Here is a 14,448-nt window from a genome sequence, read left to right as displayed (position 1 = left end):
TCCGAGGAATTTCGAATATATTTCCTTCAAACCTTCACAGTGCAATGTCGGCAAGAGCTAAAGTTAAAGTTTTGATCTTTAGCTGTGATACACATTCTTACCGTAGTTTCCTCAACCACATATTTACAGATCGTATCTGCAATTTTCCACGCAGTAAGTTATGAATGTAAATAACACTAGTCAACGATGGTTGCTTCACACATTGTTTTGCCTGTTTTAGCATTGCTTTGGCACGTTTAGTATTTTTTTTTGCACCTATTTTTGCAGGTAGTGTCTTTTCAAATGAGATGAAGGTCTAAGCGCAGTTACATCATGCACTGCTGTTGGCAAAACACACCTCAAAATCAATTTGAAAACGACGTCTCTCAAGTATGGCATTAATTCTAATAATCTGATTTAATGATACAAAAATGACAACTGATTTCATATTTGTGATAACTACATTTATTCTGCACGCAACTGACCAGCAAATTTTACCCTGTGCTATGCAACTGAAATGAGTGTCACTACATGGGGTCTATAAGTTAGTTAAGTAATCAGTTCTCAGAACTCCTATTTTCACTGTTTTGAAATATACCAGCTATTAGTTATTTGAATAAATAGGGGCTACACTGTAATTTACATGTACTTGAAATGGGTTGGCGCCATCTCAAGACTGCCAAGGAAAAGATGACTTTGTAATTTCATTACAAAGTCGGCAAGACAAACGATAGCAAGTTACTTCTATTGTCTAAGAAAATAAAAATTAAGATAAAAGTGAAACCTACAAATTGTTTGGTAATTCAGTCATTCTCGATGGTCGTCCAGGGTGCGAGATGAATTAGATATTTACTAATAATTTTGATGAAATTCTCTGAACAATTTGTGTGTAATATGTGAGAGTGAGTCTGAAAATTTAAGTTTTTATCTTCAAGAATATTATTTTACTAGCCAATAACAATGTCTGTGATCGTTTACTTTGTGGGAAATCTGCTTCTTTCTGCCTTTGCCTCTACTGCCGCAATAAGAGAATTTTCACATTCTCGATGCCTCACTAACTGTGTCCTATTGCAACTGTAGCCATAGATTCAAGTCGCACAAAAAGGTATACTGTTTGTTCCCTCGTCCTTTACTACAAATGAAAACCACTGCCACAAATTGCACTTATGGAATCTTCTAAAACTTTTGAGTTAGTACTGCGGGAGTGTGTGGGTAAAAAACGTAGCTTTTCATAACCGTTGGATGACGTATTGAGTTTACCAAATTCACTAACTATTACTATGTTATTATATACAATTCTACAGCCGTATTTATCCCTTATTTTCACTATTTTTTCATTGGGGACTTGGAAGACTCGTAACATCGGATGTTCGCTGTAGGGAATATTCTTATTTACCTAGTATTCGTCCTTGGAGCAATTGTAGAGCACTCACTCAGAAAAGCTGTCAAGGAAGGGATAGTTAACTAGATAGAAACCTACGTTCAGTGTCACACTTTACGAGACATCAACAGTAGGTGTGGAGGCAGGAAGTGGGCTTGGACGATACCGTGGTCGATTGTAGCACTTGTGTTTCGCCTGCCCAGCTTGTGGGAGTGTGGTGCGAAAGAAATTAAATCGTTGGAGTAGGATGCAAGTATAGGGAACTTTGCAGCGATTAATTGGCATATAATGGGTCTTTTGTGTGCAGGGTGCATTAGTGTTGATGCTATTCACCCAGGAATAAGCAATTCTTTCATAGGCAACTCTGGGCTATAATCCTGTTTAGTGGCACTTAGGTATTATGAATAAGCAGTGTATGAGCATATGGGTAGTTTCTCCAAATTGTAAAAACTTCTGACCACCTGCGCTGTCACACTACAGCTCGATAATTCTCATCTGAATATTCATTCATATGAAAACGTCAGCAGCCAAGTTAAATAACGCTCTGCGCAGGCACTGGCTTATAAGCATTAGGCTCAGCTTCGTAAACCTGTTGTAATTTTGCGTTCTCTCTCTGTCTTAAATGTACTGCGCATTGAAAAGCTCTTCAGTATAGGCACTTTTCGCTTTTATTGCCAAAGAACCACAGAAAATACATTGTAATGTAACTAGTGAACGACACTTTTCATTCTTACGATATTTATTGACTGGATAACAGGTTTGCTTAAGGATGACATATTATAGGTAATAATGTCAGCGTTTTGTGCTCCTTGTTCCATATTCTGAAAACAGCTGGTTCTCTTTCGGTTTTAGCAGAAGCTGGAATCGATTTTGCGCTGCATACATTCGCTAGTTTCTTTCCCAACAGCTGTTTGAGCCTGTAGTTTCAGTCAAATCGCATGGTTTTCTGATCACTAACCTCTCTTGATTTAGAACTGAATCTTATTCATAGCAAATTTTGCAATCGATGCTGTGTTGACATATATGATGGGTACCTTGGCAGCCGACAACCACGTCTTTGAGAAGCAAGCTGTAGTCACTTTCCAGCCAGCTCAAGGAACTCAGTTGCTAGTATTATTCCTGCTGCTGATATCACTGGATCTTGGAAAGAATGCAGAATATGTTTGGCAACCCTGTGACCGACGATTAACTTCCGGGATGACACAGACTTATCATGCTAAGTTCACTTCATACGTTCGTGTAATTTTCATTGAATAATCTTTGTGATTTTCACTTAAGGGGTGACATATGGCGTTGAAGGCGTTGAATCCATTAAAGTCGTATTTTACGTTTCGATTTGTCAGTCCTAGGGAACAGAAGACATACGAATATTGCATCTATTCGCTAGTTTTGAGTTAATGTGGTCGCCTGTAAAGAGAAGATAGCTTTCGCTACTGTTCCAGTCTTTTAGGTGACCTGATTTATAGCCATTCTGTGACAGGGCTACAAGCAGGAAGATCGAAAATCAGTACAAAAATCGTAAAAAAATAATCGAAAGTTATCTTGCTACTTACAATACATCATAGTTTATGTGCAAAAACATCTGATACCGCAGTGATGATAATGTCTTTCCACTACTGCCAATATAATTTTTGGTTTAGTGAATAAACAATTTTTTAGATGAGCTGTCACATTTCCACACCACATACGTAATGCATGACGCGGGGCGGCAATTAAATATTAATCGTTTCGAAGTTCGAAGTGAGTAAAACCTAAGTAATTCGTTCTGATATAGGCATGCTCATGTTACAGACACTTTATGTTTTATTATAATAGACATTCGTCAGAAGGTTATCATGGTTAGCTGTATTTAATTTATATTAGTATTGTGCATATTTTAATGCCGTTTTGCGTTACTTTATTTAACATAAGTAAATTTCAGATGGGAAATTTATCAAGAGCAGTATATTCTCTCACATTACCGATAACAATGTGACCATGCTCTAGTAGCTTATTAATTTCACACCTGCAGAAATATATTGGTTCTGAGTTATAAATGCCATCAAACCAGATTTGAAGTGTATATTCGTCAGGAAAGGAATTTTCTTTAAGGTTGTTCAATAATAAACAGGAAATGTAAACATTTCATAGCGTAAGACCAAAAGAACAATAAACTCCAAGATAGCTATGTTTCTGAAATCTGCAGAGGGTGTTATCGTTTAGTAGTTCCCCGTGATGCAGTTTTGTCAAATGCGTTTCGTACACTGTGAACGAAAGGTGTCTTAGTTGTTGGCAGAAAATGCCACGTACAATGGACACATCACAGTCTAGGAGTTCGTAGTAAGGTAATACCGTTTTTGAGCTGCCAGATGCAAAATATTAAGTTCCCACTGTCTTTTGCTCGAGTATATGTCTTTTGTTAGGGATCACGTATTAATTTCTTATTACGAATTGAAGATACAGACCTCATAAATCGTCAACATTAACAACATTACATATGAATGCTCAAGGAGCGAACTGATGATGTTCAACTTAAAATGCATTAATAGTCACACCGTTGATTTTTTTGTTTTGAATTAGAGCGTGCAGAATTCCTACAAACGACTTCTGAACATTATTTATTGAATTCAAATGTTGCACGATCGTTAAATGGTCGCAGTTCACCACACATGCCAGTTATTAAGGCTTCCTAAATGTGGAAAACAATTCATGTCACAACGATCTTTCTTGAAACAAGATAATGCTTTTCTGATGTGTTATGCCCAGAATCACAGACTCCCACACACTATACATAGGCTTCGAGCTACCTCTGTGCATTCACCCCTCTATTAAACCCAAAGCGAACAATTTGTCACAGATTTTATACATTTTTACTCTTATGACAATGCTCAACTCACATTCATAGGACTCAAACATGGAACATCTAATATGTAATGCATTATTAAAGCTAGAACATCAAATAAGAAAGTGAGATTTGCCAAATACGCTTATAGCCGCGACATATTCACCTGATGGGACGACGTCTGGCATCAGGCTGGTGGTGGCGTGTTTGTGATAGCCGGTTGCCGATGGTTGCTTCAGGGCGAGAAAATTCTCGAGTGTGAACAATTCTGATCTTCATGCAGCCATATGCTGTTTCTGGACTGGTGCTGGTGAGTTAAGTGAAACGAATCATCTTTGAGGTCCCTTCAAACTAATAACTTTATGAGGCAGCCGCAAATCTGATTAAAATCTGTATGAAGAAGTATGTTCGAAACCGCAAGTTCATGTGTACGTTATGCGACATGTACCTCAGTACCTCAGACAAGGAGACAATACAGGACTGTAACCGCTCGAGACAACGAGTCCTTCAGACATATCCGCATCTTACAGTAAGGCCAAATCGTGAATCTGAGGGGCCGCCTGTTTTGTGGGCCGCCTTAAGTGAACCACTTTTACTTAGTCTCTGCGGCGATGCCCGGGGGTCAGGATTTATGTCGAACACTTCACTCGCCCTGTGCGCAGAATTCAGTAATCGTCATATTTAAGAAAAAACTATTCCTTGAGTCACCCTCACAACTTTGTTTCCAAAAACGAAAATGAAATGGACATTGCACAAGAAGCAAATGCTCACTTTACTTCGTAGCTGCAATTATGTCTCTTTTCCTTTCTCCGTTACTCAGTCCACTGTCGCCACTCTCCCTACTACATGTGCTCTGCTATGCTCTTGTCACTCCATTTAGTCTCCTTCATCCATTATTTTCGGTACCCACAGTTTACGTATACCTGACTGTAGTTAATTTTTACGTTTCTACCGCTCACAAAAAAATGTTAACAGTATACTTTCACTTATATCCATTAATAGTTTTTACATTTACTGCCATTAAAATGTCTATGTGCTGGTTTGCATATCAGATGTGCTCTTATGACTTGTGTATCATAGTCAACATTCTGTAAAACACGGAGAACGCCTTATTGGGTGTGAGTTTTTTACCATGTGGCACTAATGTTGATGGAATAAATTGATATTTAGTGTATGTAATAAAACTTGTGACGTAACGTAATAAATTATTTTGAGGCACAGGAATAACTTATGACCTTTATAAAACTATAGTAGTTCCAGATTTACTCTAAATTTCTTAAACATGTATATTCCCAAAGCTAACTGAAAATTTAATGCTTCAGGAAATGTACTTTCTTAAATGTAAGTAACTTCACAAGGGGTGGTCAAAATGTTAATGTGGTTCTAAACTGGAACCCACGTAAATATAGCGAAGGACTGTGTAAAGAAGGCAACCAAAGGCATTTGCACCAGTGGAATACGACTGATCTATCTGATCTTCGAGGAGCGTTGCACACATATGCATCCATATCCAAAATTTAGGATTTTTATGGTTTCCATATATCATTTAATACTGTATCCGGTGTGATTCCTCTGAACAGGTCTTGGTCGATTTCTCATCACGCGCCATTCCAGTTAGACCTTGTACCTCATCCATAATAATCTAGTTAGAAAAAGTGAAATGAGCAAGTATGGAAAGTGGTGACTTACGAGTGCGGTAGATAATGAGTAACCGCAGCTGGAAAACAATTATTACAGATTTTCCGAAGTCTCTTCCAAAATTATGATCATCTATTCAGTTTTTCTGTTCTCTTTTCTACTCCTTAATTGATTATGAATAGCAACTATATTGTCGTCTCTATTTAACGTGTTACCTTAATCTTTTCTTGCATTCCATGAGGGGAGCTAAGTCCATGAGAACTATTACATCATTATCAGTTTCCTTTATCTTATGTTTCAGTTACCCGTTTAGTCAAAAAAAAATTCGGGATTGAATTAACAAAAATACAAAGAGAAGTTCACTTCAGGTTGTCCACATAATCTTCCTTCACGTGAGTACAATGCACAAAACTTTTATACAACCAAGTGAAACAGACAAGCCCTTCTTTCGGATGTCGTTCAAGTTGATTGTCACATTGGCTTGATGTCGGTTATGTCTTCAAAGAGTTTGCTATTCATATGAATTTCTGTACTTTGTCATTTCGTGGCAGGTTAGCGTAGATAATACCTAGTCTCTTTGCTTTCCTGTCCAGTCTGACTGACATACACGCGTTTCATAAGGGAAACGAGGCGTGCGGACGAAGTGCGGCAGGCGATGTCGTGATGCTCCCAATGGCACTTGGGTCGGCCGTCTGCTGCCATAGCAAAATATCGTTTCAGTGAGCTAACGGACGCGTTCTGCGTATGTCCCACATTGATTTCTGCTGTGATTTCACGCAGTTTTGTTAGCATTGATAGCTCTACACAAACTCCACTGCTTTCGGTAGTCAAGTGAAGGCCTTGGGCGACTGCGTTGCCTGGTGTGCAAACAAACGTTGCAGAAGTAATTCGACAAGCCATATTTGAATAGTGTTACGCTTACAAGTTGAAATTGGCTTTATCACAGGCAGTATCATGTATGAGTGTGTATATAGTGTTTTTATGCTCATCTTAGTGGTTTTGTAACATTTTCTGCCCATTCGTTGAAAAGAAATAACTTATTGTATACTACAGAGAAGAAGAGGTTTCCGAGACTTGAACCAACAATATGGAGTTATTCAAGTAGCTTGGTATTAACTGCGGCTGATCAGGGGGTTGAACTTGAAGTTTTGTATCCGTACGTTTTGAAAAATCCACAAAATTGGGACACGGAAGCTACTAATGAAGCACGTGGATTTCTCATGCTGTTACTGGATTTTCAATTTAACTTCCTCTTGTGTCTGTCTGAAGAGCTATTTTCACTGACTTACGTACAAGCAAAATCCTTGAATATTATATTTTACAGCAGGGAAGAGGGAGACTTCAACGAAAACCTGCGCACTAAGTTACAACGGCTTTGACCATATGTGGTGCAAGGCTCAAACCATATCTGTTATTATGATGATGAAGTCCCATACACTGTGACAGAGGGTAGGGGGACCGTGCGGGAGACCCGCATCGCCGTACTAGGCAAGGTCCTAGCGGAGGTGGTTTGCCATTGCCTCCCTCCGACCGTAATGGGGATTAATGATGATGAAAAAGATGACACAACAGCACCCAGTCATCTCGAGGCAGGTGAAAATCCCTGACCCCACCGGCTATCGAACCCGCGACCCCGTGCTCGGGAAGCGAGACTGCTACCGCGAGGCCACGAGCTGCGGTCATATGTGATAATCCAAAGAAGAAGAAAAAGAAAAGTACACCGAAAAGTCTGTAAAAATTAACTGCCAAAGGATGTACCTTGAGATATTATACATTGTTACCGAACACTTAAAAGTCAGATTTTTTTTCCTCTGCCTGACAGTCTATTTAAATGTTTGACTCAAACAAGTTCTGAAGCTTCGCAGATGTGTTTCGCAAGGAAGCGCTTGAAACATTAAGGGCCTCCGGAGCGCCCTATACTTGCAATGTTAAAATAACGCTTATAAATTACATCTTTCCTCCCAAAGTATTTGAGGTAGGAAATTGAACTTTTTACAGATTATTTATTGGAATATGGGCTACAACTTAACACAGGGATTTTACAAAATTTTAGTTTAGTTATTAAAGATGATTTTTTTTCAATTGTAATGAAAATTCACAACATTTTTTGCAATTTTGTACTTATATATTCAAAAATATACAGTTTTTTGGAAAAAGGCTGTGTTAAATTATGCAGAAGGTACTGAGTAACATTTACTGAAAGTTTGAAACAAATATGTTTGGAAGATCCTTCGAAAACATGTAATTAGTATGAGAAAATAAAAGTTTTGGGAATCGAGCGACAAAGATTGGATTAACTTTTTAGTGCATTCCAGGTCCATAGGATGGATTATCTTCATTCTCTGCAAACTCCTCCTCCAGCTTCCTCTTGTTCCTCCTCCTGTTTACTCTTGCTTGTATTTCTAGACTCTTTACAGCCCTGTCTGCAGCCCGAAGGCGTTCCTTGTCTAAAGCAAGCATCGCTCGTACCATGTTAGAACCTATCTTCATTCCCATATTTCTAAATACCTTGCACCTTACAATGTTGCCATCATTGAAAGTCGCAACAGCATCATACACACCAAAGAGAAGTGTTTCTATTCCAACAAATACAGTCTTGGGGATTCTCGACCATATAACACTATTTACACTTTCATTGGGGTTTTGAGTTTTTCCGTGAATACACTTTTTCAACAGTTCAGGTGCTGCTAAGTCTCTGAAAATAGGTTTTATCACCTCCATTATTGCATGAGGCAGACTATGCTTATGAGTGTACACTTCACCAGTTAGCAATCCTTTGTTATATTTACACCAACTGTTTTCTTCTTTGGGACACATGCTATGTTGGGGATTTTCATCGGTTGAAGAAGTATGAAAAAAAAGAGCCCAAACAGCCTTCTTCATTTCGTCGACACTTTGTGTCATAACTTTACTTTTACTCATTATTATACTTCAACAAAACAGACTCAAGAAACAGAATTAATTACGAATATTTTCGAGATAACGACAGAGTAAATAAACATGAAACAATCGACAATCACACCAGCGATATATATTGAACCATCACAGGTTAGCCACAACACATACTTTATCTCACATCACTAAAATGTACCTGATGACCACGGACGTTAATAATAACACCATTTGACAGCAGTTTAGCAGCGCCACAGTGGGTCACGCCCATGTAGAACACATTTCAAAAAATAATTAAAAATAGTTGTAGTCTTCGGAATTGAATAAATTATATATCTATTAAAAGGTAATAGTCTGCAGATTCAGAAAACGCAAAAAAGTAAAAATTGAACTTTTCATGATTTTGAGCCTTTCCGGAGCCCCTTAAGGGCAATATATGGGAAGTTTTCCGGATTAGTTTAGTCTGAAGTGAGTGCTATGTTTACGTCACATCTTGAACCCAAGTCTGTGAAGGAAATACCAAATTTCCTGTATTTAAATCAACTTCACCCTGGACTTCCAGGGTGTAAACTCAGTGAAATGATTTTAAGCATCCTAGCTACATTGTCATCAGCACAACGATCATTGTCAGCGCAGAAAAGGATAAAGACGAGAATGCGCATGGACAAAGTCGTCTGTCCGCACTCTCCATCATGTCCATAGAAAAGTATCTGTTGATGCAGATGAAAGTTCAAAACCCCTTTTTCGACGATGTTACTGGGGAGTTCTGGAAGAGGAACCGCAGAGCGGTGTTCCACTAGAGCTAAGACCGTGATGAGTGAGCAATGTCCCAAGTGCATACAAGTAATAGGTTTCGCGTTGAATGCCTTACCAACATTTTCAGGATATGTCACTGAAAAAATCTTGTGAGCCTAAACTTTTCAAATTTTAGTACACTTCCTATTTATAGTGCTCTGTAGGAGGCTTTTTTTGAGCCCGTGAAAGGCCATATACGTGAAATATAAATAATTGCTTTACAGCTAATCGATACTGAAACCTGCCCCCGGGATTTAACAGATTTTTGCGTAGTTTCCGGACTGCACCGAAAACCACATCACAGGGCTTGCGAAATACTGTCCTCGGGGCATATTGAGAGGACGCAAAACATAGACCGACAGACCGGGGTGCAGCAAGCTTCTCTCTGTGACGCAGCTGCTGTAGCCAGCCAGGGCTGAGGCCGGCTGACACCGCACGCCGTTAACTTTTGCACTGGAAATATCGGCCGATTATGACCACTGACAAGACATATACTACGCTCGTGCCACAGCACCGAGAAGAGGTGGAGTCACAGAGGCACTACTGCTTTGCGGGCTGAAACGTAGAAGAGTGCAGCCACCTTGCCAAAGAAAACGTCACCTCATCCTCTTCTTCTATCTCAGCTGTACGTCAAGCTTGCCTTCCGCCCTTCTACCAATCTGCTTAACAATGTATTTTCCACAAGAGGTTAAAGAAGCTTTTGTATTTATGTGGCGGGATAAATTATTTGTTAGTGAAATATAATAAGACACTTTCATAAACGTATCTACGTCTACAGAGATACTGCCCAAGCCACCGTCGGTGCGTGGTGGAGGGTACCCTGTAACACTACTTGTCATATCCTTTCCTGTTCCACTCGCAAACAGAGCGAGGGAAAAACGACTGTCCATACGTCTATGAGCCTTAATTTCTCGTATCTCATCTTAGTGGTCCTTACGCGCAGTGTATGTTGGCGGCAACAGAATCTTTCTGCAGTCAGGTTCAAATGCCGCTTCTAAAATAGAAAATGTTCTTGTCTAGGATAATCCTCTGTGTCTTCCTGACGCACACACACACACACACACACACACACACACACACGCACGCACACGCATGAGTCACAGTAATCACAGTACAAAGGTAATAGTGTGGAGTGGTATGTTTATAACGAAAATTGGTACAGATCTCACCACATGGGAAATCACGGTAACTGACATAAATAATGTTCATCTTTGACACAGGTCAGACACCCAACATAAAGGTCGATATCGGACTCTCAGTAAGGAATATGCTCTCCTCCAGCACTAATGAACATTTTGCAACTGATTTTCATGCTCGCTACCGAACTGTTGAGAGGTCCCGGGGTAATATATTGCCACTCCTTTCTCAAAGCGATTTGCAGTTCTTTCTCGGTTAGCGATTTAGTGTTCGTTGAGAAACATATTTGCTGAGAGCCGCCCCGGCACGATTTATAGGGTTCAGGTCTGGAGAATTAGCAGGCAATTCTATGCTTTCAATATCTTCACTTTCCAGTGTGTCCGACAACTTAGCGGTCCTGTGTGGGTGGGCCATGCAGTCCATAAGTGGAAATTCGGGAGATACCGCACCCCTAAACAGATACACACGATCCAGAATAAACATACGGCTGTTCTCTAATGGTACCTCATGATATGAGGTGGTGTTCGGCCGTTGTACAAAATACTTGACCGCAATATAACAGTTAGGCGATACCGATGACGTTCATGAAGATAATATGATGTGTAACTGACGGCCAGGATCGCTTGCCACAGCGAAGTGAACTTCGCCAGAGAACAAGATGCTGGACGTCGTTTCTCACCCCAGTCAATACGCTCCCTACAACAACCAACTCTTGTCGACGATAGAATAGCTCACGTGGGATGTATTTAACAGAATTCCGAGTATACAAAGCAGCCAGACTTAATCGCCGCAAAATGATTCTCGCACAGACACATGTGCCGGTATCGGTTGCACGTTCTGCAGCAATCTGCCTAGGAGTGAAACGTCTGTTCCTTTTCGCCACTAGGGCTACGTATCTATTCTCTTACTGTGTTGTGATCTGTCTACGACCACCGGGGTGCTTTATCATAGCATTACCATATTGTGGACACACCCAGTACTGTGGCAACACCAGTGACGTTTTGACTGGCTTCAAGCCTGCCAGTTGTACGTACGCGATCTTAAACACTCAAATGATGTCTTGTTAACACGTTACCATCGTACTGCATAAAATGCCGAGTGCACACAGAGCGTACGTGCAGAGGCTTCGTTACACTCAACACGTCCGCCCCTCTTCATTTTCCCTTCCTGTCACTGATCGGGTGTTCGGTATCAATTGTCGTTTGTTCCGTAGAAGTTTGCAGTTGCCCCTTAGAAAGTGTCCGATGCCCCTTAGAAACTGTTACGCAGTATAACTAATCCATTGTTTTGATGCCTATGAGTCTACCTCCGGTCATCAGGGCTCACGTCGAAGCGGGGCTCATGCTAGAAGTAAATTCTGCTCTAGTCGATGAGATTCCAGGCCGAAGAAATGTTTGGAGACGACCCGGACAGCTATGGATACAAATCTTACTTTCGACCACAGTATGGCCATATAGGCAGGACTGGTGGTCTGGGATATCACTTCTTTCCATAGCTGGACCACTTTAGTTGACATCCGTGACACCTTCACAGCACAAAGCACACCGGTACGTTGACGATATTCTATGCCTTTGTGTGAAACGACCTGGGCTTACATTTCAGCAAGCTAAGGCCTGCCTACACACTGTGAGAGTTTCTGCTACTGGTCTTCGTGCTTGCGAAACCTTACCTTGATAAGCAAGGTCGACGGATCTCTTCCCAACTGAAAACTTTTGGAGCATTACTGGCAGAGCCCTTCAACCAGCTCGGGTTTTTCACGATCTGTAGCCCCAGTGGGATAGACTTTGGCACGATTACTCTCAGGACGACATCGAGTAACTTTATCAATTAGTTTTAAGCCGAATAATTGCTTGCATAATGGGTGGAGGTTTTGCTTTTCTGTACATGTACAATACCTACACCGATTCCTGCCTTATTCGGATAGTTCCTTCATATCATAGACTTTTTTTTTCTTTCTTCAGAGTGCATATGTGTAGTACTAAAGCCACTTTCCTTCGTCCCTTCCATTCATATAGCTCGCAGATTTTCCTGCCTGATGAATCTATCTCATCATCTTCTGGTATATTTTAGCAGTGTTCACGAGTTTCTATTTTGATCATGACAGTATCTCTCGTTTCGTATCTTTGCGAGGGCGATTGTTCTACTTTCTCTCCGTTTCAGCTTTTTGGATACGACATGTATGCTTTCATTTCCTCCATATTACTTCCACTCTTACACTTTTACTTCCTCATTCTCTCTGATCTATGCTTTCGAAAGCCGCTTGCTGAATGCACATTTCTATCATTGAATCTTCCTGTGGAAACATAGGGCATTTATGAAATATCTATTTCTGATGACTTCGTTGTCTATTTGAGAATTGCCATCGTGGGACCCTATGTGTAAACTAACTAACAGGTGGGTAATTACGTAATGTATAGTGCATTACATGATGCACACACTTGCTTAAACGCAGCACGTATAAAATATCTATACAACGAAGGAGGGCTTGTACGGTGGAAAAGCGATGGACAGACAGAATCAAACGGCACAAGAACCAAAAATACAGCAAATAACTCCTAAGGGAAATTAAGAATTCAGGCATTACCTATTTGGTTCTTTCGGCTGACAACCCAAGAAGGAGGTGTGCGAGAAAAACGAAAGTTGCCAGGCGTGTTTCTCCATCTGAAAGATGATGTCTATTCATATTTGACGCCAGTCGCGTAAGAATGGTGCTAGTAGCGCCACTATGGGGATGCACATTAGGTTTAAGTATGCGCGGTAACTGTTTTGAGTGTTAATTGCCTTTGAGGCAACAAAGATGCCTGTATCACCCCCTCACTGAATTTTAACGAAGTCGTGTACTAGGACTACGATAACCTGGTTTTTCCTTCCGCAATATTGCTCAGAAAGACTTACAAGAAATGTAGCCACAGTACATGATTGTTGACAGAAGTGGTCACGGGAAGGTACGGTTGGAAGAAGACACTGTTCCAGGCGGGCTTGTGGCACTAGCGAGAGGGAAGATCAGGCACGTCGTACTGCCCCTGCAGCAGTAGTTTGAGTAACACTTGGCGCCACAGTGACACAGCGAACTGTTACAAAAGTTACTCCAAGGACAGCTCCGAGACAGACGTCGTGTAGCGTGCATTTCACTGACCACAGACCGTTGCCACTTGCATCATCAATCGTGCTAAGCGAAAGCTCATTGGAGAAGAGGGCGGCAACTTGTTGTGTTTTCCGATGAAAACTGATTCTGCCTCGGTGCCAGTGAAGGGCGTGTTCTGGATCGATGGATGCCAACTGAGACCTACAACAAAGCTGTCTGCATGCTAGACGCTAGACGCACTGGACCTAGACTTGGACTTGTGATCTGTACAACACAATGCATGCGCGTATACATGCTTGCATTCAACATTTTGACCGGTTATGCCGGTTATCAACGGACCAGCGTCCACCTCCATTGATGAATGAGGGGTCTGGTTTCTATTTCCGGCCGGGTCGGGGATCTTCTCCCCTCGGGGATTGGATGTCGTGTTGTCTTCATTATAATTTAATCCCCATCGACAAGGAAGTTGCTGAAGTGGCGTCGACTAAAAAGACATGCACCAGGCGACCGGTGTGCTCGACGGGAGGCTCGTGCATTTACGTTTGCATTTAATGTACCAGCTTTTACATTTGTAATGGCTTTTCTCGCATCTTCCACTAACCTGTGATCTAGCATCATTAGTCACTTCTGTGTATTATCTAGATAAATGTAATCCCGAAAACTGTATTACTCAATATGAATTATATTTTGCTATTGTGACTTTCTTCCCGTCAGCGTATT

Source organism: Schistocerca cancellata, chromosome 9 (genome assembly GCF_023864275.1).
Source record: "Schistocerca cancellata isolate TAMUIC-IGC-003103 chromosome 9, iqSchCanc2.1, whole genome shotgun sequence".
Classification (NCBI taxonomy): Eukaryota; Metazoa; Arthropoda; class Insecta; order Orthoptera; family Acrididae; genus Schistocerca; species Schistocerca cancellata.
The sequence above is the reverse complement of the archived record's forward strand: the minus strand, read 5'-3'. Positions refer to the sequence as shown.